The sequence below is a fragment of the Leopardus geoffroyi genome, chromosome B4 (genome assembly GCF_018350155.1).
Source record: "Leopardus geoffroyi isolate Oge1 chromosome B4, O.geoffroyi_Oge1_pat1.0, whole genome shotgun sequence".
In the NCBI taxonomy this organism is placed as follows: Eukaryota; Metazoa; Chordata; class Mammalia; order Carnivora; family Felidae; genus Leopardus; species Leopardus geoffroyi.
Window position 1 is genome coordinate 33,243,928 of NC_059341.1, and position 23,549 is coordinate 33,267,476.

Below are 23,549 nucleotides of genomic sequence, written 5' to 3' on the forward strand. Positions count from 1 at the left end.
TGAACTACTGGGACTTAATCAAAATAAAAAGCTTCTGCACAGCGAAGGAAACAATCAACAAACTAAAAGGCAACTGACAGAATGGGGAGAAGATATTTATAAATGACGTATCAGATAAGGGGTTAATATCTAAAATCTATAAAGAACTTAACAAACTTAGCACCCAAAAAACAATCCAGTGAAGAAATGGGCAAAAGACATGGATAGGCACTTTGTAAACATGACATCCAGATGGACAACTGACACATGGGAATATGCTCAACATCACTCATCATCAGGAAAATACAAATCAAAACCACAATGAGATACCACCTTATACCTGTCAGAATAGCTAACATTAACAACTCAGGCAACAACAGGTGTTGGCGAGGGTGTGAAGAAAGAAGATCTCTTTTGCATTGTTGGTGGGAATTCAAGCTGGTGTAGCCACTCTAGAAAACAGTATTGAGGTACCTCAAAAAACTAAAAATAGAACTCCCCTACAACCAAGCAATTGCACTACTAGGCATTTATCCAAGGGATACAGGTGTGCTGTTTTGAAGGGACACATGCACCCCCATGTTTATAGCATCGCTATCAACAATAGCCAAAATAAGGAAAAAGCCCAAATGTCCATCGATGGATGAATGTATAAAGAAGACGTGGTAGGGCGCCTGGGTGGCGTAGTCGGTTAAGCGTCCGACTTCAGCCAGGTCACGATCTCGCGGTCCGTGAGTTCGAGCCCCGCGTCGGGCTCTGGGCTGATGGCTCAGAGCCTGGAGCCTGTTTCCGATTCTGTGTCTCCCTCTCTCTCTGCCCCTCCCCCATTCATGCTCTGTCTCTCTCTATCCCAAAAATAAATAAACGTTGAAAAAAAAAATTAAAAAAAAAAAAAGAAGACGTGGTATGTATATATATATACATATATATATGTGGTATGTGTATATATATATATATATATAATGGAGTATTCCTTGGTAATCAAAAAGAATGAAATCTTGCCATTTGCAACTATGTAGATGGAACTGGAGCGTATTATGCTAAATGAAATTAGTCAGTCAGAGAAAGACAATAATCATATGACTTTACTCATATGAGGACTTTAAAAAAAACAGATGAGCATAAGGGAAGGGAAACAAAAATAATATAAAAACAGGGAGGAGAACAAAACAGAAGAGACTCATAAATATGGAGAACTAACTGAGGGTTGCTGGAGGGGTTGTGGGAGGGGGAATGGGCTAAATGGGTAAGGGCACTAAGGAATCTACTCCTGAAATTATTGTTGCACTATACGGTAACTAATTTGGATGTAAATTTTAAAAAATAAAGAAAGAAAAGAAAAAAAAAGAAAAGTCTTTTGGAATATAACCCTTTTTAAAGACTTCTTACTAAGCAAATATCCAAAGAAGCTCATAAATAAACAATCTCCTCTGCTCTTGGAATAAGCATTTAAATTATAATTACTAATGGGGACCTGGGTGGCTCAATTGGTTAAGTGTCCAACATCAGCTCAGGTCATGATCTCATGGTTCGTGAGTTTGATCCCCGCATTGGACTCTGTGCTGACAGCTCAGGCTCTGAGTGATTTCATTACATCATTTTCTGCCTGACAATTTCACCAGTTTCACTGATAGTAATATATGTATATATTACTATATATTATATTATACTTATATTATAATTATATATTATATTATATATATATTTATATATATAATTTTATATGTAATATATATATAAATATATATATAATATACAATATATTATATATTACTATATATAGTAATATATATATATATATAAAACTTTTCAACAAATACTTTAAGCAAATTTGCAACATTTTTTTTGGTAATAATACCAGCTATTATAGGCACTGGGTATATGAAAGTGAAATAAGCAGAGTCCCTGCCCTTCTCTACTTTACAGTCTATTAATCCAAAACCTCAAATCAAAGCAAAATGTAATACAGAAAGAACAACTCCTCATCGGTATCTATTACGTTTAGAAAAATTCATGGTAAGGAAATGAATCAAGGATGATTTGAGTTTCTGGCTTTAACAGTTAGATAGATAGTAATATCACATTCAAAATAGATGAAAGTAAAGGGTTTATTTTGTTTGGTTTGTTTGATTACAATTTCTTTATTTGAGTCCTTAACTCAATATTAATGTACTTATTGATTTGGTGAAGTTCTCTTTTGTATTTCAGCAATTGAATCTTCACTGAGATAAATCAAATTAATACATGATCTTGACTTTTCACATGCAGTTCCTTTCTACAGATCTATATTTGTTTCATTTAAGCACTTACTTTTAAAAGTGCTGTTATTTCTTACAATGGTATTGTTTGTTTTGTAATTGAAAATAAATACATATAAAATAAGTTTATTTCCATCTCCCATCCTCTAAATATTCTGTATGGTTTACCTCATTCTTTACCCAAATTGATATTTGCAGTTGCATCTTCACAAATATTTCAATCCTTAAACCAAATTTAACTTCCTAGAGTTACTGGTTCGATAACCTGCCAGGAAGCAAAAGAAAAGAGAAGTTGAGAAGAGGAAACTAGTGTTATGAGATTATTGATTCCAGATGTTTCACTTACTTCTTTGGGGGATTTTATTGACTTAAGTTATACAAATCCTCCTCTATAAATTCTTACTCAGGTTGGCAAAGATTGTATTCTGTTTCTCCCTAAACACCTTCATAAACTTTTAAGAGAGTTCACATTTAATAGAGGAGGAAGCAAAAATGTCACGGTCACATTAAATGTTATGAAGTTTAAAAAGACCAAAAAATAAAATACATAGTTGACTGATTGAATCCATATCCACTGAGGCTTAAGGTATGTCAATACAGCCCAGCATTCTAAAGCATTTCATGTTTTTCCTTTCTTTCATAGAGCAGTAAGCCATTCTGCAAATTAAATTTGATTGAAATGACTCTTAATTATACCTCATATCTTAAAATTTTTACCTTGATCTCAAAATTAGCCTCTTCAATGCTCTTCTTCACTGCATTTTATTAGGCATTTCAAGAAAAGTAGAACCGGGGCGCCTGGGTGGCACAGTCGGTTAAGCGTCCGACTTCAGCCAGGTCACGATCTCGCGGTCCGTGAGTTCGAGCCCCGCATCGGGCTCTGGGCTGATGGCTCAGAGCCTGGAGCCTGTTTCCGATTCTGTGTCTCCCTCTCTCTCTGCCCCTCCCCCGTTCATGCTCTGTCTCTCTCTGTCCCAAAAATAAATAAACGTTGAAAAAAAAAAAAAAGAAAAGTAGAACCAACATATTTTAAATAATTCTCAGCACATTTATTTTAAATAAAATGGATCTGATGCATCAATCCTACATATGTGTCATATGTAATTAAATCTGGGACAATAATGTTGTCTTATATCTACATTTGATATTTTTGAAAAAAATCTTGATGAAATGGGTCTTATCTTTCAGTTTTTTCATAATGTAATGTTATTACTATAAATTTCTGAAACTTTTTTTTCTTAACATAGCACAGAAATGTAACAGATTACTAATGTATCATCACCATCCAAAGAGTGTATTCATCGTGTGATGGAGCTTATAATACATACTTAACTCAAGAAGAATGAGAGACCTGATATATAGGTTCCCAGTGATCTAGAAAAGTGACCAAAAAAAAAAAAAAATCCAAAGCTAGTTTTGAGAAATCTGAAGTTCTTACCTCAGGGAAGACATTTTCTAATCTATTACTCTAAGATCAAGAGATGGCAAGATGGGTGCTTGGCTGTTAGCCTAATTGGATATAATGTGCAAATATAGAAAGATAAATACTCTCCCTTGCTGTGTAGTAACATCAGCTCTGTGAATTTTGGGAAACCCCATTAAGATGCACAGTCCGGCAACACTGAACAGCCAGTGGGTACTCAAAGAGCTAAAATAATTTGGAACCCATCTATTCCAGATCGATATACCAGGTTATTTTATTTGAGGGACAAGGATCTCGCTCTCTCTCTCACTCTCCCTCTCCCTCTCTCTCTCTTCCTCTCGAGAGGTGAAAAATAAGTTCAGAAAATTATGTTGCATTCAAGTTGTGGTGATCTTTTGATGCCAGAAAAAGGATTTTGGTTTTTATTCTGTAAATGAGGAACCACTGAACAAACTATTTGCGAAATGGCCTTCTCTAAGGTGAATAAAGTAATCAAAGTGACTGTAAGTCCATGAATCCCAGATTCAAGGTTCAACTCATTTGCAAACCAGCCTGCAAGAAAATTTTGAGGGGGACTCTCTGAGGGGAGAAAAGACAGAAGGAAAAAAAAAGACCCAAAGCAACAAAGACTACAAAGGACCAGAGAACACCACCAGAAACTCCAACTCGACAAGAAACATAATGGCAATAAATTAATATCTTTCAGTACTTACTCTAAATGTCAATGGACTAAATGTTCCAATCAAAAGACATAGGGTAACAGAATCGATAAGAAAACAAGATCCATCTATATGCTGTTTACAAGAGACCAACTTTAGACCTAAAGACACCTTCAGATTGAAAATAAGGGAATGGAGAACCACATATCATGCTAATGGTCAACAAAAAAAAGCCAGAGTAGACATACTTATATCAGACAATCTAGACTTTAAAATAAAGTCATAATTATGTCATAATTATGTCTATACACCAAGAAAACCTAACAATTGTAAACACTTATACTCCAAATGTGAAACACTCAAAAGTATAAATCAATTAATCACAAACATAAAGTGAACTCATTGATAATAATACAATAATAGTAGGGGACTTCAATACCTCACTCACAGCAATGGACAGATCATCTAATCAAAAAATCAACAAGGAAACAATGGTTTTTAATGATATACTGGACCAGATAGACTTAAACAAATATATTTAGAACATTTCATCCTAAAGCAGCAGAATATGCATTCTTCTCCAGTGCACATGGAACATTCTCCAGAATAGACACATACTGGGACACAAATCAAACCTCAGCAAGTACAAAAAGACTGAGATCATGCAGTGCATATTTTCAGACCACAATGCTGTGAAACTCAAAATCAACCAACCACAAGAAAAAATTTGGAAAGATAACAAATACTTGGAGACTAAAGAACATCCTACTAAAGAAAGAATGGGCTAACCAAGAAGTTAAAGAAAAAATTAAAAAGTACATGGAAACCAATAAAAATGACAACACCACAGCCCAAAACCTATGGGATGCAGCAAAGGCAGTCATAAGAGGAAAGTATATAGTAATCCAGGCCTTCCTAAAGAAAAAAGGAAGTTCTCAGAAATACAACTTATATCTTAAAGAGCTGGAAAAAGAACAGCAAATAAAACCCAAGAATAGTAGAAGACAGGAAATAATAATGATTAGAGCAGAAATCAATGCTATCAAAAGCAAAAAAACAAAACAAAACAAAACAAAACAAAAAGTAGAACAGATCAATTAAATCAGAAGCTGTTTCTTTGAAAGAATTAACAAAATTGATAAACACTTAGCCAATTTTGGTCAAAAAGAAAAACTAAAGGACCCAAATAAATAAAATCAAGAATGAAAGAGAAGAGGTCACAACCAGCACAGCAGAAATAAAAACAATAATAAGAGAATATTATGAGAAATTATATGGCAATAAAATGGGCAATCTGGAAGAAAGGGACAAATTCCTAGAAACATTTACACTACTAAAACTGAAACAGGAAGAAATAGAAAATTTGAACACACCCATAACCAGTAAAGAAATTGAATTAGTAATCAAAAATCTGCCAAAAAACAAGAGTCCAGCGCCAGATGGCTTTCCAGGGGAATGATAGCAAACATTTAACGAAGAGTTAACACTCATTCTCTTGAAGCTGTTCCAAAAAATAGAAATGGAAGGAAAATTTCCAAACTCTTTCTATGAAGTCAGCATTACCTTGATTCCAAAACCAGTCGAAGACACCACTAAAAAGATGAAATATAGACCAATTTCCCTGATGAACATGGATGCAAAAATGCTCAATGAGATATTAGCCAATCAGATCCAACAATACATTAAAAAAATTATTCACCATGAGCAAGTGGGATTTATACCTGGAATACAGGGTTGGTTCAATATCTGCAAAACAATAATTATGATACATAACATCAATAAAAGAAAGGACAAGAACCACATGATCCTCTGAAAAGATGCAGAGAAAACAGACACAATACAGCATCCTTCCCTGATAAAAACCTTCAAGAAACTAGGGATAGAGGATCATACATCAAGATCATAAAAGCCATATATGAAAGACCCAATGGTAATATCATCCTCAATGGGGAAAAGCTGAGAGCTTTCCCCCTAAGGTCAGGAACAAGTCCGGGATGTCCACTTTCACCACTGTTATTCAACATAATATTGGAAGTCTTAATCTCAGCAATCAGACAACACAAAGAAATAAAAGGCATCCACATTGACCAGGAGGAGGTCAAACTTTCACTCTTTGCAGATGAAATGATACTCTATATGGAAAACTCAAAAGATTCCACCAAATCCATGAATTCAGCAAAGTGGCAGGATATAAAATCAATTCACAGAAATTGGTTGCCTTCCTATACACCAATAATGAAGCAACAGAAAGAGAAATCAAGGAATAGATCCTGTTTACAATTGCACCAAAAACCAAAAAATACCTAGGAATGAATCTAACCGAAGAGGTGAAAAATCTATATACTGAAAACTATAGAAAGCTTAGGAAAGAAATTGAAGAAGACACACAAAAAAAATGGAAAAATATTCCATGCTCCTGGATTGGAAGAATATTGTTGAAGTGTCGATACTACCCAAAGCAATGGTACATTAAATGCAATCCCTATCAAAATAACACCAGCATTCTTCACAGAGAGAGAACAAACCATGCTAAAATTTGTATGGAACCAGAAAAGACCCCAGATAGCCAAAGCAATCTTGAAAAAGAAAACCAAAGCAAGATGCATCACAAACCTGAACTTCAAGTTGTATTACAAAGCTGTAATTATCAAGACAGTATGGTACTGGCACAAAACCAGGCACTCAGATCAATGGAACAGAATAGAGAACCCAAAAATGGACCTACAAACGTATGGCCAACTAATCTTTGACAAAGCAGGAAAGAATATCCAATAGAATGAAGACAGTCTCTTCAGCAAGTAGTGCTGGGAAAACTGGACAGCGACATGCAGAAAAATTTACTCAAAAAATTTTAAGCTTATTTATTTATTTTGAGAGGGAGAGAGAGAGACTGTACACAAGTTGGGGAGAGGCAGAGAGTAAAGGAGAGAGAGAATCCCAGGCAGGCCCAACGCTCAGCATGGAACCCAACACAGGTCTTGATCCCATGACCCAGATATCACTACTTGAGCTGATACCACGAGTAAGATGCTTAAGCTACTGAGACACCCAGGCACCCCAGGATTAACTTTTAATAGGACATTTTTTAGAATGAATTTCAGAAAGAGGGTTTATCTTGCCTCATTGACAATAATTATGTTACACATCAGTTGATAAAAACTTTTTGAATAATGCTTAGACTACCTGGATTTCTTTATAGTATCCCAAATAACCATAATTCTGGATAGAATTAATCAGTATGTTGTCTCCATGTATTTTGTTTCTGTTTCCATTATTGTCATGCATACATATAATAAGGGAAGGTTAAACTGTGAATAGTATTTTTACAGTTTTTTTCAAGAATTGTTAAGTATACATGAGATTTTAGAAAATTAGAGGTAAATAGCATTTTTATTTACTTTATTTACTAAATAGCTACTTATTGTATAATTGGATAACCAAACCATTAAAAAGGAAGCACTACTTCAACATCCACCAGTGCAAGAGAGATATATATCCTATACATCTTAGATTTTAATTTATTTCATAATTGGTAGATTATTTCATTATTATAGTATTGCAATCTGTTTTCCTTTCTTCAACTAAATTTACATTTATTTTAACGTTATAACTAAGACATTAAATTGTAAATGATGCAAACCATTTCTTCAACCCAATTGATATTAATTATCTATGCTGGAGACATTAGCTTTGTGTAGTTCTCCAAAACAAAACCAAACCAATCTTTGGGGTGCCTAAGGCATGATATCATTACAGAATCGCTTGTTACTTCATCAAGGTCCTCGTCAAGTGTAAATTAACCTTTTCTAGAGCTTGAGAATGGTGAGTAAATATACCTGTGGTAGAAATATTCAGTTATGGTTCAGTGTACATTGACAAGGAACCAGCAGGACAGAGAGAAAAAAAAGGACTTTATGAGATGCATAAAGATTAAGTGGTTACATATATACTAGATACTTTGTAAGTTTTGTTTATTTGTTTTCCTTTTTCTTTATCTCAAGCAAATGGAAAAGACAGTTCTTTTAAAAATTGTTGATGGAGATTAGTACCATTTGATTATTTATATTTTAATTTAATTGTTTAATAACATATTTAAATAGTTTATTAATTAGTAATGATAATATTTTGCCTACATGGTGTAAAAACATGGTACAGACTGTAAAAATAATAATAATAATTCATGTATAGCCAGCATGTCATTGTATAGATATAAGTTTTTAGTTTTAAACAACTAAATTGCCACGTGCACAAAAAAATACATTGTGTAACATGGGGAAATACACACTTAAACAACGTTGTGATCCAATATTAAAATTTGTAAAAGATGTGTTATACCTGAAAATAGTCCATGGTGAATAACATGTAGGTCAAAAAAGTTAGCTTACTGAATAATTTTAACCTAATGACTACCTAGACATAACCTCCATCCCACTTTGTACAAGTGGAGATTTGACTGCTTTGCTAGGCTGTGCTGGAGATCCCTTCATTCCTTACTGTTGTAGGTCTATTTTTCTCAATAAGAACTTTAAAAAAAAGATTAAAAGTTTCACAGAGGGGAACTATTTGGCAGTCAAGTATATACAGGTGTGTTGTGTCTCTGCTTGAAATTTTTAATAAAATTCTGAAGGTTAAATTATAAGAGACCATAGTATATCAGGTATCCAAGACTGAATCTTTTAATATATCTATTCTAAGCTACAGCTTCTTCATAAAGACTCTATTTAAAAACAAATTTTGTTTGCTTGACTCTTGAATTCATTTCTGCTTAATCACCTAATCAAACACATCAACTGAGGATCTAAAATACTTATTTTGTGTGTGTTATTTTCAATAGTCTAGAGCAACTTAGCTCCATTAATTTAGAATTCTAAACATAAATTTTACTGCCTGAAAATGACTTAGTTGAGTAATGGAACTGTCTGATTTAGCTGGAAATTTGATTTTTCTTTCATTATTCATATGTGATGTGGTATTCCAGCAATTCTTGTTTATACATTTCAAACTTACACAAAATGAGGAAGTTTTATGTTCATCTCTGAGTCCTTATACTGGGATTATGGAGAGGCGAGGTGAAGAGGTTGAGAGGGAAATGCCAATTTATATGTTTCTGTCTGAGGATATAAGTATTTAGCATACAGCACTAGGAGCTCTATTACTTACTTACGTCACACATGAAACTAATGCCCCCTTCAAAATGTTAGAGCATCTAGGAAAACATTACATTGTAAGAGAAGGAGAAACTGCTTTAGGGTTATGATCTTTTGGTGAGACTTCTATGGCAAATGTTTGAAGATGGTAAATATTTTGACATGCAGGGAATTAAGGATATAATTAAGACATTTTGGTGATATTTCATTCAAACAAAATAAAATAAACACTGGTATCATTGGCCAGCAGTGCCTCACTGGGTTGTGGTTAAACTATTTTTGATTAAAAAAAAAAAAGCCTAATGTGAATGTGAGAAACCAATTGGTATTTTTCACTAATCTGTAAATATCACCAGATGGGTTCAATTATATCTCGTGTGGTAGGATGTATTCTTGAAGTCTTAGTGTACTACAAGCAAATTATACCTGAGACCATGGAAGAAAGGTTATCAGACTTGGTGCCTGGGTGGCTCAGTAGGTTGAGAGTCTGACTCTTTATTTCAGCTCAGGTCCTGATCCCAGGGTCATGGGATTGAGCCCTGTGTTGGACTACACGCTGAGCATGGAACCTGCTTAAGATTCCCTCTTTCTCTCCCTCTGACCCTCTCCCCCACTCACACATGCTCTCTATCTAAAGATAAATAATAAATTTAAAAAAAGAAAGGTTATCATACTAAAGTAATATGCTCAATTCATACATTCTGTTAAATCATACAGCAAATCAAAAGAGAAAAAGTGGGTTTAAAAAACTTACAAAATAGAGCAAGTAGAATGGAAGACCACAGATCTAGTATTATACAGTGTTTATATATCCTTTCCTCTGTCTGGCATATCAGCCTTCCCTGCTGATGGGGTTCTAGGAACCTGAGTCTAAGTGTTACTGAACAAGAGGTTCAGTTGTCCCAAAGGCAGCACTCACTTTATACAGAAGACAAACCCAGGTCCTCTGAATTCTGGCCAGTAGCTGCAACTCACTGACAACTTGCCAAACATCCCTGGGTTTTATCTGCATACATATCTTAGGTAGGAGATATATGGAACCAGAATGAGTATCACCAAAGTTTGATGAATATTTAGTGTTCCATGACTATTTAGTACTTACTTGATACTTTTCTCCCTTCCTATCTATGTTTGACACACTTAGGCTGAACTTACTTTATCTATGTCTAAAATTTCTCACAAACTACTTATCTATTCTAAGTTTTATCTATCATCCAAATTTGTTTCTGTGATCTTTTATAAAAGAATTTACTAATCTTAAATAATACAACAATAATGTCATTATAGATTGGAATATCAAAATTTCTATGGTGTCATGTGAATTAATCATGAAGTAAAAATGTGGATGTGTCCTGTTATAACTCAGAGCTTACTATAAGTACTTTTGAAGTTCTTATAGAATTCTTGGGCTTCCCAGGTAGATTCTTTCCCATAACTTTTCCCCATAGTATGATTCGTATAGCCAAAGCCTAGAAACATAATGAGCAGATCATGCAATAGAGTATTTCTCCTCTTTCTGCTCTTCTCCATCTCTTCCCCTTCTACCTCCTCCTCTCCCTCTCCTTCATCTTTCTTCTCCTTGTCCATTTCATTTCATTCTGCCTCCTTCCTGCTAATTTTAATATGGAAAATTGTGGCTAATTACTTGCAAACCATTTACCTATTAATCTTTTATCCAACTAAAACATATCTTACTTCATATAAGTAATAGGAAATATAAACCCACTAAGTACTAACCGATTAAAGTTAGTTTCCCTAATTGAGAAGTAGAACACTGTTTAAATTATGATTTCTGGGGCGCCTGGGTGGCTCAGTCGGTTAAGCGGCTGACTTCGGCTCAGGTCATGATCTTGTGGTCCGTGAGTTTGAGCCCGCGTCGGGCTCTGTGCTGACAGCTCAGAGCCTGGAGCCTGTTTCAGATTCTGTGTCTCCCTCTCTCTGACCCTCCCCCGTTCATGCTCTGCCTCTCTCTGTCTCAAAAATAAATAAACGTTAAAAAAAATAAAATAAAATAAATTATGATTTCTTCCTTCTGGCATCAGGTAGGTGTTATTGAGGGTCTGCTCATTCAGATAATTTTTCTTTTTTTGTCTTTACTTTTCTTTTGTTTTTTTAAATTCCAGTGTAATTAACACACGATGTTATATTAGTTTCAGGTGGTACAATACACAGTGATTCAACAATTCTGTATATTACTTAGTGCTGATCATTCTTAATCCCCTATTTCACCCATCCCCCTACCTACTTCCCTTCTAATAACCACTGACTTGTTCTGTATATTTAAGACTCTGTATTTTGGCTTGTCTATTTTTTCTTTGTTCATTTGACTTTTTCTTAAATTTCATATATAAGGAAAATCAAATAATATTTGTCTTTCTCTGATTGACTTATTTCACTTAGCATTATACCCATTAGATGCTTCCATGCTGTTACAAATGGGAAAAATTTCATCCTTTTTTATGGCAGAGTGATTTTTCTTTATATATATATACTACTTCTGTATCCATTAGCCTGTGGATAGACAATTGGGTTGTTTCCAAAATTTGAATACTGTGCACTGTAATAAACATCGGGGTGTATATATCTTCTCAAAGAAGTGTTTTGATATTCTTTGACTAAATACCCAATAGTGGAATTACTGGATAATATGATGTCTCTATTTTTAACTTTTTGAAAAAAACTCCATAGTGTTTTCAACAGTGGCTGCGCCAGTTTACATTCCCACCAACAGTGCACAATGGTTCCTTTATAACCACATTCTCCTCAGGACTTGTTATTTCTTGCATTTTTAGCCATTCTGACAGGTGTGAGGTGGTATCTCATTGTAGTTTTGATTTACATTCCCCTGATGATGAGTGATGTTGAATATCTTCTCATGCATCTGTTGGCCGTCTGTATGCCTTCTTTAAAGAAATGTTGTTCATGTCTTATGCCCATATTTTAATTGGAATATTTTTTGGTGTTGAGTCATATAAGTTCTTTACGTATTTTGGGTGTTAACCCCTTATCAGACATATTGTTCACAAATATACTCTCCTATTCAGTAGGAGAGTTTTTTGTTTTTTTGTTTTGTTGATTGTTTCCTTCACTGTGTATAAATAAAAAAGAAAATAAAAAAGAAGCTTTTGGGGCGCCTGGGTGGCGCAGTCGGTTAAGCGTCCGACTTCAGCCAGGTCACGATCTCGCGGTCTGTGAGTTCGAGCCCCGCGTCGGGCTCTGGGCTGATGGCTCAGAGCCTGGAGCCTATTTCCGATTCTGTGTCTCCCTCTCTCTCTGCCCCTCCCCCGTTCATGCTCTGTCTCTCTCTGTCCCAAAAATAAATAAACGTTGAAAAAGAGAAATTTAAAAAAAAAAAAGAAGCTTTTTATTTTGATGAAGTCCCAATAGTTTATTTTTATTTTGTTTCCCTTGCCTTAGAAGACATATCTAGAAAAAATATTTCTAGAGCCAATGTCAGAGAAATTACTACCTGTGCTGTCTTCTAGGATTTTTATGGTTTCAGGAGTCACACTTGAGTCTTTATCCATTTTGAGCTTCTGTGTATGGCATAAGAAAGTGGTCCGGTTTGCATGCAGCTGTCCAGTTTTCCCAACACCATTTGTTGATGAGACTTTTTCCCATTCTATATTCTTGCCTCTTTTGTCATAACTGACTGTCATAACTGACTATATAAGTTGGGGTTATTTCTAGGTTCTCTATGCTGTCATTAAGCTATTTTTGTGCTGGTACCATATTATTTTGATTAATACAGTTTTGTTGTATATTTTGAATCTGGGATTTGTGATACCTCTTGTTCTTCTTTTTCAAAATTGCCTTTACTATTTGGGGTCTTTTGTGGATCCACACAAATTTTAGGATTATTTGTTCTAGTTTTGTGAAAAAAAAATCTGCTGGCATTTTGATAGGGATTGCATTAAATCTTTGGATTGATTGGGTAAGATGGACATTTTAACAGTATTTTTTTCTCATAATTCATGAGCATGGAATGTCTTACTATTTCTTTGGGTTGTCTTCAATTTTTTTCATTAATGTTTTATAGTTTTCAGAGTACAAGTTTTTTACCTCATTGGCTAAATTTATTCAATTGTAAATGGGACTGTTTTCTTAATTTCTCCTTCCGATACTTCATTATTAGTGTAGAGAAATGCAATGGGTTTCTGTATTTTGATTTTGTATCCTGTGACCTTGCAGAATTCATTTATCAGTCTACTATTTTTTGGTAAAGTACTTAGGGTTTTTTCTGTATAGTGTCATTCATCCACAAATAGTGAAAGTGTTATTTCTTCCTTACTGATTTGGATGCCTTTTATTTCTTTTTGTTGTATGATTGCTGTGACTAGGGCTTTCAGTACCATATTGAATAAAAGAGGTGAGAGTGGATATCCTTGTCTTGTTGCTGATCTTAGGGGGAAATTTCATAGTTTTTCACCATTGAGTATGATGCTAGCTGTGTGTTTTTCATATGTGGCCTTTCTTATGTTCAGGTATGCTTCCTCTAAATCTATTTTGTTGAGTTTGTTGTTGTTGTTGTTGTTGTACTTTCTCAATTGAGTTTTCTGCATCTATTGAAATGGTTATATGGTTTTTATACTTTCTCTTATTGATGTGATGTATCATGTTGATTGATTTGTGAATACTGAACAACCTGTGCATCCCAGGAATAGATCCTACTTGATTGTGGTGAATGATTTTTTTAAATGTTTTGTCAGATTCAGTTTGTTAATATTTTGTTGAGATTTTTTGCATCTATGTTCATTGAAAATATTGGCTTATAGTTCTCTTTATTTGTAGTGCCTTTATCTGATTTTGGCATTAGAGTAATGTTGGCCTCATATAATGAATTTGGAAGCCTTTCCTTCCTCTTTTATTTTTTTGGAATAGTTTAAGAAGAATACATATTACCTCTTCTCTAAATTTTTAGTAGAGTTCACTTGTGAATCCATCTGATCCTGGATTTTTTTGGTTGGGAGTTTTTTGGTTACTGACTTGATTTCATTGCTGATAATTGAGCTGATCAAATTTTCTATTTCTTGCTAATTCAGTTTTGGTAGTTTATATATTTCTAGGAAATATATCTAGTTTTTGCTGAAAAATCAACTGATAGCTTTATGGCGTTTTCCTTGTATATAACTGTTTTATTTTCTCTTGCTACTTTAAAATTTTTCTCTTTATTACTATGTTTTGCCACTTCAGTTATTATGTGTCTTGGTGTGGAACTTCTTGGGTTACATTGTTGGGAGCTGTCTGTCACTCTTGGATCTGGATTTCTGTTTCTTTCTCCAGATTCAGGAAATGTTGGGCTTTTATTCTTTCAAATAAATTTTCTGTCCCCTTTTCTCTCTCCTCTCCTTCTGGCATTAATTTAAGGCAAATTATTAAACTTGATGGTGTTTTCAGCTTCCTTAACCTATTCTCGCATTTTATTATTCTTGTTTCTTTTAATTGTTCAGCTTTTTTGCTTTCCATTAGTCTGTGCTCCAGATCACTGATCTATTATTCTGCTTCCTCTAGTCTACTGTATATTCTGCCTAGTGTATTTTTTATTTCAGTTATTGAGTTCTTTAACTCTGGTTCTTTTTTATGTTTTCTCTCTCTTTGTTGAGAGTCTCATTGAGATCCTCCACTCTTTTCTCAAGTCCATTGAATATCTTTATGATAATTTACTTTAAATTGTCTACCAAGTATATTAATTATCTCTGTTTCATTTAGGTATCTTGCCATGGTTTTGTACTGTTCTTTCATTCGGAATATATTCCTCTGTCTCGTCATTTTGTCTACCTGTCCATGTCTGCTTCTATGTTTTAGGAAAGTCAGCTTTGTCTCCTTCTCTTGAAGAGAATGGCCTCATGAAGAAGAGGTCCTGTAGTGTCCTGCAGTGCAATGTGCCCTTTTTCCTATAACCTGGTATTTCAGTGGTTCTATCACGTGTATTTTGTGCAACCTACTGTTGTGTCTGAGCCACATCTGTCTTCAGTCCAGTAATCTCTAATGGATCTCTTTGCTTGGTGTGGACAGGGTTTGGTTCCTGTGTTATTAATGAATCAATATGCCCGCACCCCCACCCCCTGACTTTGGACTTGAATAGGATCAGACCAGGCATTTACCAGAACTGTGGTTGCATCAAACTGCAGGGTGCTCTCCCTGTTTTGTGCCCTGTGAAGTTTTGCAGGTGGGTGGGTCCTGCAGTCAGACTAGATGTTGCCCCCAGCCTACTGCTGGGACCACAGTTGAACCAGTTCTTGTGATTATGTTTTCTTCTCACCAGGGTATGAGTCACTTTGGATTGGTGCTGCCTGCATCTTTCATGCTTGTGGTGCCACTTTAGATGGACTCCTGCTGAAGGCATGTTGGATGAGGCTGTCCACAGGAGAAGACTATGGTAGAGTGCATAGTGTTAGCAAGGCTTGCACCGGTCTACTCTGAGAGGGGACCTGTAACCACTTCAGAGAACTGCTCCATTTGGGTTGCAGGAGGTGGGTACACAGGAAAGTGCAGGGTTGAGATATGCTATCATGTTACCAAGCTGTGTGGAGAGTGTTCCCTGGGCTTGTTATAGCAAGTGTGCATGTATCTAGGCTGCGTATTGAAACTAGGGAAATGGCATTCACCAGCTCTTTTGTTCTTGGAAAACTGTCTTTCAATGCTGTATCTTAGCACAACTGTTATGGTGTCTCTTTAAAGGCAGGGTTTAAGTTTCTTATCACCCTCAAACTCTACCATAGCCAAGCCTGCTGATTTTTAAAGTTCATGTGTTAAGCTCCACTGATTATAAGAACTCACAATGTTAAGTCCCTGTGGTTTTCACAACCAAATGTTATAGAGATTCATCTTCCCAGTTTGGCCTCCCATGCCTAGAGGGTGTGGTGTAGCCTTCTCCATGCCTGTGGTTTCCCTCCCTCCCGTGGATAGTCTCCCAGGGAGACTATGTCTCCACCTTTTTTACCCTTTTTCACGTGGCCTCTTGTCTATATTTAGCTATGGAAATCTGTTCTGCCAGTCTTCAGGTAATTCTCTAGGTTATTTCACTAATGTGGGTGATATCTAGGAGTATCTGTGGGAAGAGATGAGCTAAGATTCTCCTACTCCACCTTCTTCCTTGGAAGCTGCTAATTCAGTTTTTTGATAGGGTCAAACTTATACAATTCTGTCTGAGGATAAAATGTATATCAGAAAGTAGAGACACCAAAGTTAGTATTAACTTATTAAAGAACAGGTTGAAAATAAGTAATCAAAATGAATATATTGTCTACACAAAAGATTCTTAGATACATATTAACATAGTTGTGCATGTTGTTTAAAAGCATAAAGTAGACCAAAACATGTTAGGAAAAGTATATGCTTCTCTACCTTTGAGGGTAGATATAGTGATTTCTTAATTTTACACGCTAGGCAAGGAGTATTAAAAAAACCCCATAAATATTATATAGAATTTGTCCTTTATATTTAAACAATGAGTCTCCTTTCTTATTTGACTTTTTTTTTTGGTACATGTCTTATATTTAACCATAACTTATTATTTGGAGCCTTTTGTATTACCTCCATAATTTTAAATATTAAACATTTGAAATGAACTATATATATAAATATAAGCATATAAATTAAAAATTAATTGAAATATTTGTAAAGTATTTGTAAAATAATCAACAGGATCACCAAGAACATAGGAATCTATGAAGAACTTACATATATACATGATAAATGAGTAAACTGCAGTAACTTTAGCTGAGGTTGAGTGTATAGATTTTTAAAACTATTTTTTTAATGTTTATTCACTTTTTTTACAGAGACAAAAGGTGAGCAGGGCAGGGGAAGAGAGAGAGGGAGACACAGAATCTGAAGCAGTCTCCAGAGCTGTCAGCACATAGCCTGATACAGGGCTCGAACTCATGAACCATGAAATCATGACCTGAGCTGAAGTCAGACGCTCAACCGACTGAGCCACCCAGGCGCCCCGAATGTATAGCTTTTTAATACTGGCAAGAGACACAGGGTTACTCTCTCTTTATAGACACTTTGCTTTAGACAACAATATTCAATAGAAGGAAATCTGAACTTCCATCTTCACCAAGTATTCACTCAAAACAGACCCTAGTCTATCCCTGCTTAATTTCTTAACCCAGAGTGAGTTGTGGATTTTCAAGCATTGCACATGTTTGAAATAATTTTTCAAGTTCAATTAGTTTGTTTCTTTTTGCTTTTACTGGACAAGATGATCTTTATTTTTTTTTTAATTAGTGATATCTATCCCCAATGAAACATTACAACTCTAAAACCCTTTTTAGTTGAACTTTAAACATTGACATTACAACTACTGTGATAATGATAAACAACAGCAGTCTCCTGCTTAGTTACTTATTATTAGTCAACTAAAACATAGACTTTGTGTATTTTAATTAGCAGCCACACAAAAGATTTAAATTCCTGCTTCAGGAGTAGAATGCTTAATTAAGTTACAAAAGGCAGCTTGTAATTAATTATATTCAGTCTGCTCTGTGGTATCCATTTATTTGCCAAAGGGTAAATAAAACTGGTTGACTAGATTATCACCAACTTGAAGCTCAAAGCATAAATATCTTCCTAAGTGAGAGGGGAGTCCAGTGTTCTTTCTAATTATATTTTGTCATAATTTAATTTTATATAACCATTTTGAAATAAGCCAAAGTTCAATTCTTTTGAACATGCCTATAAAATCTAGCACATGTTTTGTAGTAAATATACACTGGAAATTAAAGAAAAGAAGGGAAGAAATAGAGGAAGGAAGGAGAGGGGAAAAGAGAGAAGAGAGAAAGTCAAGAAAACATGAATCAAGTGAATGAATGACAATTGATCATTTGGTCCTCCTGCAATGTCTTCTAAATAAATTAATAAATTAACAGAAAGAATGTTAGATTGTACATTGAGCCCTGTGTTCTAGGTGTAATCTGTCTTAAAGTAGTTATATAATATTATGCAAGTTGTTTTACCTTCCCTGAATTGAACTTTCATTGAGTTTCCAGATCTTTCAGGTATAGCCTGAAACTCAATGTAAAATTTTACCTTTCCTTTCAAATCTAACCCACATCCTGTACTTTCTCTATTAATGAATTATTATCTGTAGTAGTTTCCAAAAAGTAGGTGTAATTTTTCCCCTTTCTTAATCAGTAACCCTGGGTGATATGACATTCTTTCTCTTTCCATAATAACTTTCAATTATAAAATAAATAAGTCATTGGGATGAAATTACAGCATAGAAAATATGTCAATGATATTGTAAAATCTTTGTGTGGTGACAAATAGTCACCATACTTACTATGGTAAGCATTGCATAATGTATAGAATTGTCAAATCACTCTGTTGTGAGCCTGAAATTAATATAGCATTCTATGCCAACAATACTTCAGTAAAAATAAGTAGAATTTATTTCTACCTTTGATTCTTGTTTGTTTGTTTGGCCTTGTGACTTGCTTTGACTAACAAAATGTGGAGGAAGTGATTGTGCACTGCTTCTGAGCCCAGGTCTTATAGTTTTTACATGCTTCTGTTAATTGTTTTTAGAACGCTGCCCAGACTCCATGTGAAAAAGCCTTGTCTGATTTACTGAAGGAGAAGATACTACAAGGAAGAGACTATGCATCCCAGCTCAGAGCATAGTAGATTAGCCAGTCCCCAGATGACCCAGCAGGTGACTGCAAATACACTAGCAAACCCAGCCAACATCAGCTAAGATTGGCTCAGTTCAGCAAAAATGGCTGGTTAGCCAAGATATCCATGAGCAATAATAAATTACTGTTTCATTAAAAGTCATTTAGTTTTGGTGTACCCCTCTGAAACATGAAACCATTCTTTCCCCTTTCTTCCTTTTGGTCCCTACAAATTAGTTACCAAGTGCTCTTGATTTTAATTGAAATGTCTTTCAAATACAGTCTTTGCATTCCTCTGACATTCTTCTAATTCTGGGCTTCTATAATCTTGCCTGGTGGTGTCAATAGCTTCTTACTGGTTTTTCTGCTTCATTCTATTCCTTCTCTAATCTAGTCTCCTAAATAGTATTTGAATCTATGGACCTAACTATGTGACTCCTTTCCTTAAAAAGTCCTCATTGATTCTTTTTCTATATAACAGAGTAAATAACTACTGATTCCTTAAAATGGTATATAAAGCCCTTCCTGTTTTTATGTCCCTCTCTTACTGGACATATAATTTATTACTGTTATGAATATTTCATATTTCCACAAACAAAACCACTCTATCTTCACAATCACAATTCTAAGCCATTGCTCATGTTCTTTTTGCCTGACCCCATATCTGCCTTGTCTGTCAACCTTTTACTTACCTTCCACATTTATCTCAGATATCATTTGCTCTGAGTAGTTTTCCTGGTTTCTTTAAAAAAAAGAATGAATTATACTTTCTTTGAATTTCTGTGCCTGTCTTTCAAACTAAGAACTTCTTGTTCTTTATTTCATTCACTGATTTCTATGATTTCTGTCATACAGAATAAGTGAGTTCTTTAAATGCAGAGATTCAACCTCAATCACCTTTTAATTCTCAGAAACAAGCACAGTGTTGCATTAGCAGGCATTTAATTGTCTTAAAAAAAGTTTTATTTACATTTTATTTGAGTGTAAGTGCACATTATGAGGTTGACAAATTTTTCTCCAGGATTTATTTTGGGTGAATTTGACTTCATGTTACTTTTATAATTGCAAAGCATTTCACAGTTTCAGAAAATTATAGGCAAGAGATACTACTAATATTGGACTTTGCTATTACTCAAAGTAAAACATGTGTGGATACTAGGGTATAGTATTCATTATAAGCAGAGTTTAATAACAGGGATTGTTATTTATGCTTTAGGTAAAATGATAAACTGTAAGATCTTGCCTCACGGGTTGATCCTGTAGTTCTTATGGCATATGGAAAGGTCTGTTTCTTTTAGCTGATTTTCTGCTGAATTCAGATAAATCATCACTATAGTATTACTTTCTTTCATGTATCCAAGTATTTATTAAACCCTTAGTATGTAGCAAAATTGTTCTAATTTTTCAAATCAATTATTCTCCAAAAAAGTAGTTTTATCTAAATTATTTATGAAATAAACCATGTTGCTTTGTTTCTCCCATGTTTGCTTTTTTCTTTCTTGTCTCTCTCCTTCTCTTTCTTTTAACTTTTCCTCCAAGAATACTCAGCTTCTAGTTAATTTTCAGAAACTCAGGATATTCTCAGGTGGTTTTTAATTCTCAATCTCTTTTTCCTTCATACTAGTTATTTTCTGCCCATGGTTTTCATACATATAATTTTTAAGAGAAATAATTGCTTCAGAAGTCTGATTTCAATAGCTATAACTCGTATTCATTTATCTTTGTTAATATGAGTTATCACTCATTGTTTCTAAATTCTACAGTTGAGGACTAAATTGAAGTTTTAAAACATCAGAATCATTTTCACTGAAAATATAAGTGTGTTCTAAAGCAGAAAATAAAATATTTGTATACACAATATGTATTGAAGTCATCATCCTGAACATCAGTTTTTTTTAAGTTACTACAAACAGTTGTGTCTTATATTGATGAGCTAATTGTCCACAGTTCTAAAACGTAATCACATTTGTTATTTTTTTAATTTACTTTAGAAAATAATTTAACATGTTTTTAAAAGAACTGGAATTCAAGAGTAAATTATGGAGGTAAATAATATAATTCAGTTAAGAGCTACTGAAAACATATTTAAAATAAAACTAATGTCATAGGCAATTAGATGAAACCAATGCAGAAGACAGTGATTCAAACTTTTATACAGATTCTTATGGACATACAACTACATCAAATTTGTTAAATATTCCATTCTGTAAATCATGTAGTCCCCTTCACCCGCAACCCCTACTAAAGCAAAGTAAAACCAAAATTCTTGGTGATTTTATAATTGGTAAAAAAGCGATATGAATTAATCATAATTGATAATTTAATTTTTTCGTAGAAAAATACATTCTGAGTTCTACTTCAGGTATTTAAAAAAAAATCTTTGGTAGAATTATCCAATACATTTACATGAGATTCATATCAAGATCCCATTAAGATTCTATTAGTCTGAGAGTGGTGTTTCAGATATACATTTTTATATCAAGGTTTATATTTTAACATATTTTTATAAAGCATAAAATAATATCACATATCACTTTGACTTTTAACCTTCCATAATTAATGTGAAATTTTTAAAGAGAAGGCCAATCCAGTTCAATTGAATTATTCTAAAATTACTGTTATATAACTTGACTTGCAGTTCAGTTTGAGTCTATTTCTGTAATTGTTATGACCCTTTTCTCATAACACGAACACTCAGAGATTAGAAGACTCCATTTCAAATCTGAATTTGAAAACTGAAAAGCCAGTTTTATACAGCTTGAGTATATTCCTACCATTTGAAGGTATTAAAAACAAGTAAATCATTACTTTGCTTGTCCTTTTTGGAGTCTCTTTCTTGGAAGCAATGTTTAGGATCAACTATGATTCGAAGTTCCCATACAAGCCTGTTAAAAAGAACAAAATTATCAGTGTTTTGCAGTTCTTTCTAATGACTGGTGATGATTGTGTGAATTTCTTTTTATGCTCTTAGCATTTTATTATTTTGAGAGTCTAAGAAGATGCCATTAAGTGTTTGTTGTGAAGTGTCTCTAAATAGGTATTAATTGAATTCCATAAGTTGTGGTCAATTGTAAATTATCATTATGCTAATAATTATAAACGAAAGGTTAAGAACAAAAGTAATAAACTGGGTATTTTAATTAGTGCACATATAAGAGACCTCAGCATTCTTACAATCAAATCTCTCCCACACTCAACATATACCCCATCTGTTGCCCACACACACACATCTCCTTTCCTGTTTCCCAAAATAGCTATAAGCAATATTTTGATTAAATCTATGTTCAGTGGTCAGTGGTTCACATAATTATGACTGTGCCAATGTTTTTCACATCTAATATGTACTATGATTACATTTCCTTTCTTCTATACCTAAGCATTTTTCGGATGCTATTTTCTTCATTTATTTGCTTAGTTATCTTTAAACCCAATGCTTATGTCTATCTATATCTATATCTATATCTATATCTATATCTATATCTATATCATCTATATCTATATATCTATATCTATATCTTTATCTAATCTATCTATATCATTTATATCTATATCTATATATCTATATCTATACCTGTCTATGTCTATATCTATATCATATGTGTATATATATATACTATATTTATATATTTATGTATATGTATATGTATAAGTGTATAGAAATGCCTAACTAAAGAAATGCTTCCTTGAATTCTCTTCCAATTCTCCAGCCCCAGTTCTTATTGGTTGTTCTCTACATCTAACATATTATAGTCATCCTAAGTTTCTCTTCACTATCATCCAATATTCCTTTGCTTTTTAAATTCTACATATACTGGATTTATGGAGTGCATGAATTGTTTTATTTCAGTTTACTCGTTCTAATTTAAAAATATCTTTCAGGAGTAAAATTATAGAGGCCTTACAAGCTACTATCAATTAATTATTATCAAATTTAATTTATAGCATGGCTTTGTATAGAATTCTTTGTATATAGGATGGAGAACATTTCCCTCAGAATTAAAATGTGGCAGAGATTGCTCAACTGTGATGGAAACACACAACTAGTTGGATGCTCACAGATTGTCCCCCTCTTCCTCCTGGGCATAATTTACATATTTTGCAGCCTCCTTTGCAGCTAGATGAGGCCATGTGATTGAGTTAGTGTTAGCCAGTGGAATGTAAGACAAAGTGATATACAGACACTTATAATTTACCTCATAATTTTTTTTATTTTTAAAAAGGTATATTTATATTTGATAGAGAGACAGAACATGAGAGGGAGAGGGGCAGAGATTGAGGGAGACACAGAATCTGAATCATGCTCCAGGCTCTGAGCTATCAGCACAGAGCCCAATGTGGGGCTCGAATTCACTAACTGGGAGATCATGACCTGAGTCACCCAGGCGCCCCACTCATAATTTTCTATATTCTCTCCCTTTTCTAGTTTGAATGCTAAATAGAGGTAATTCAGTGGTGGATATCAA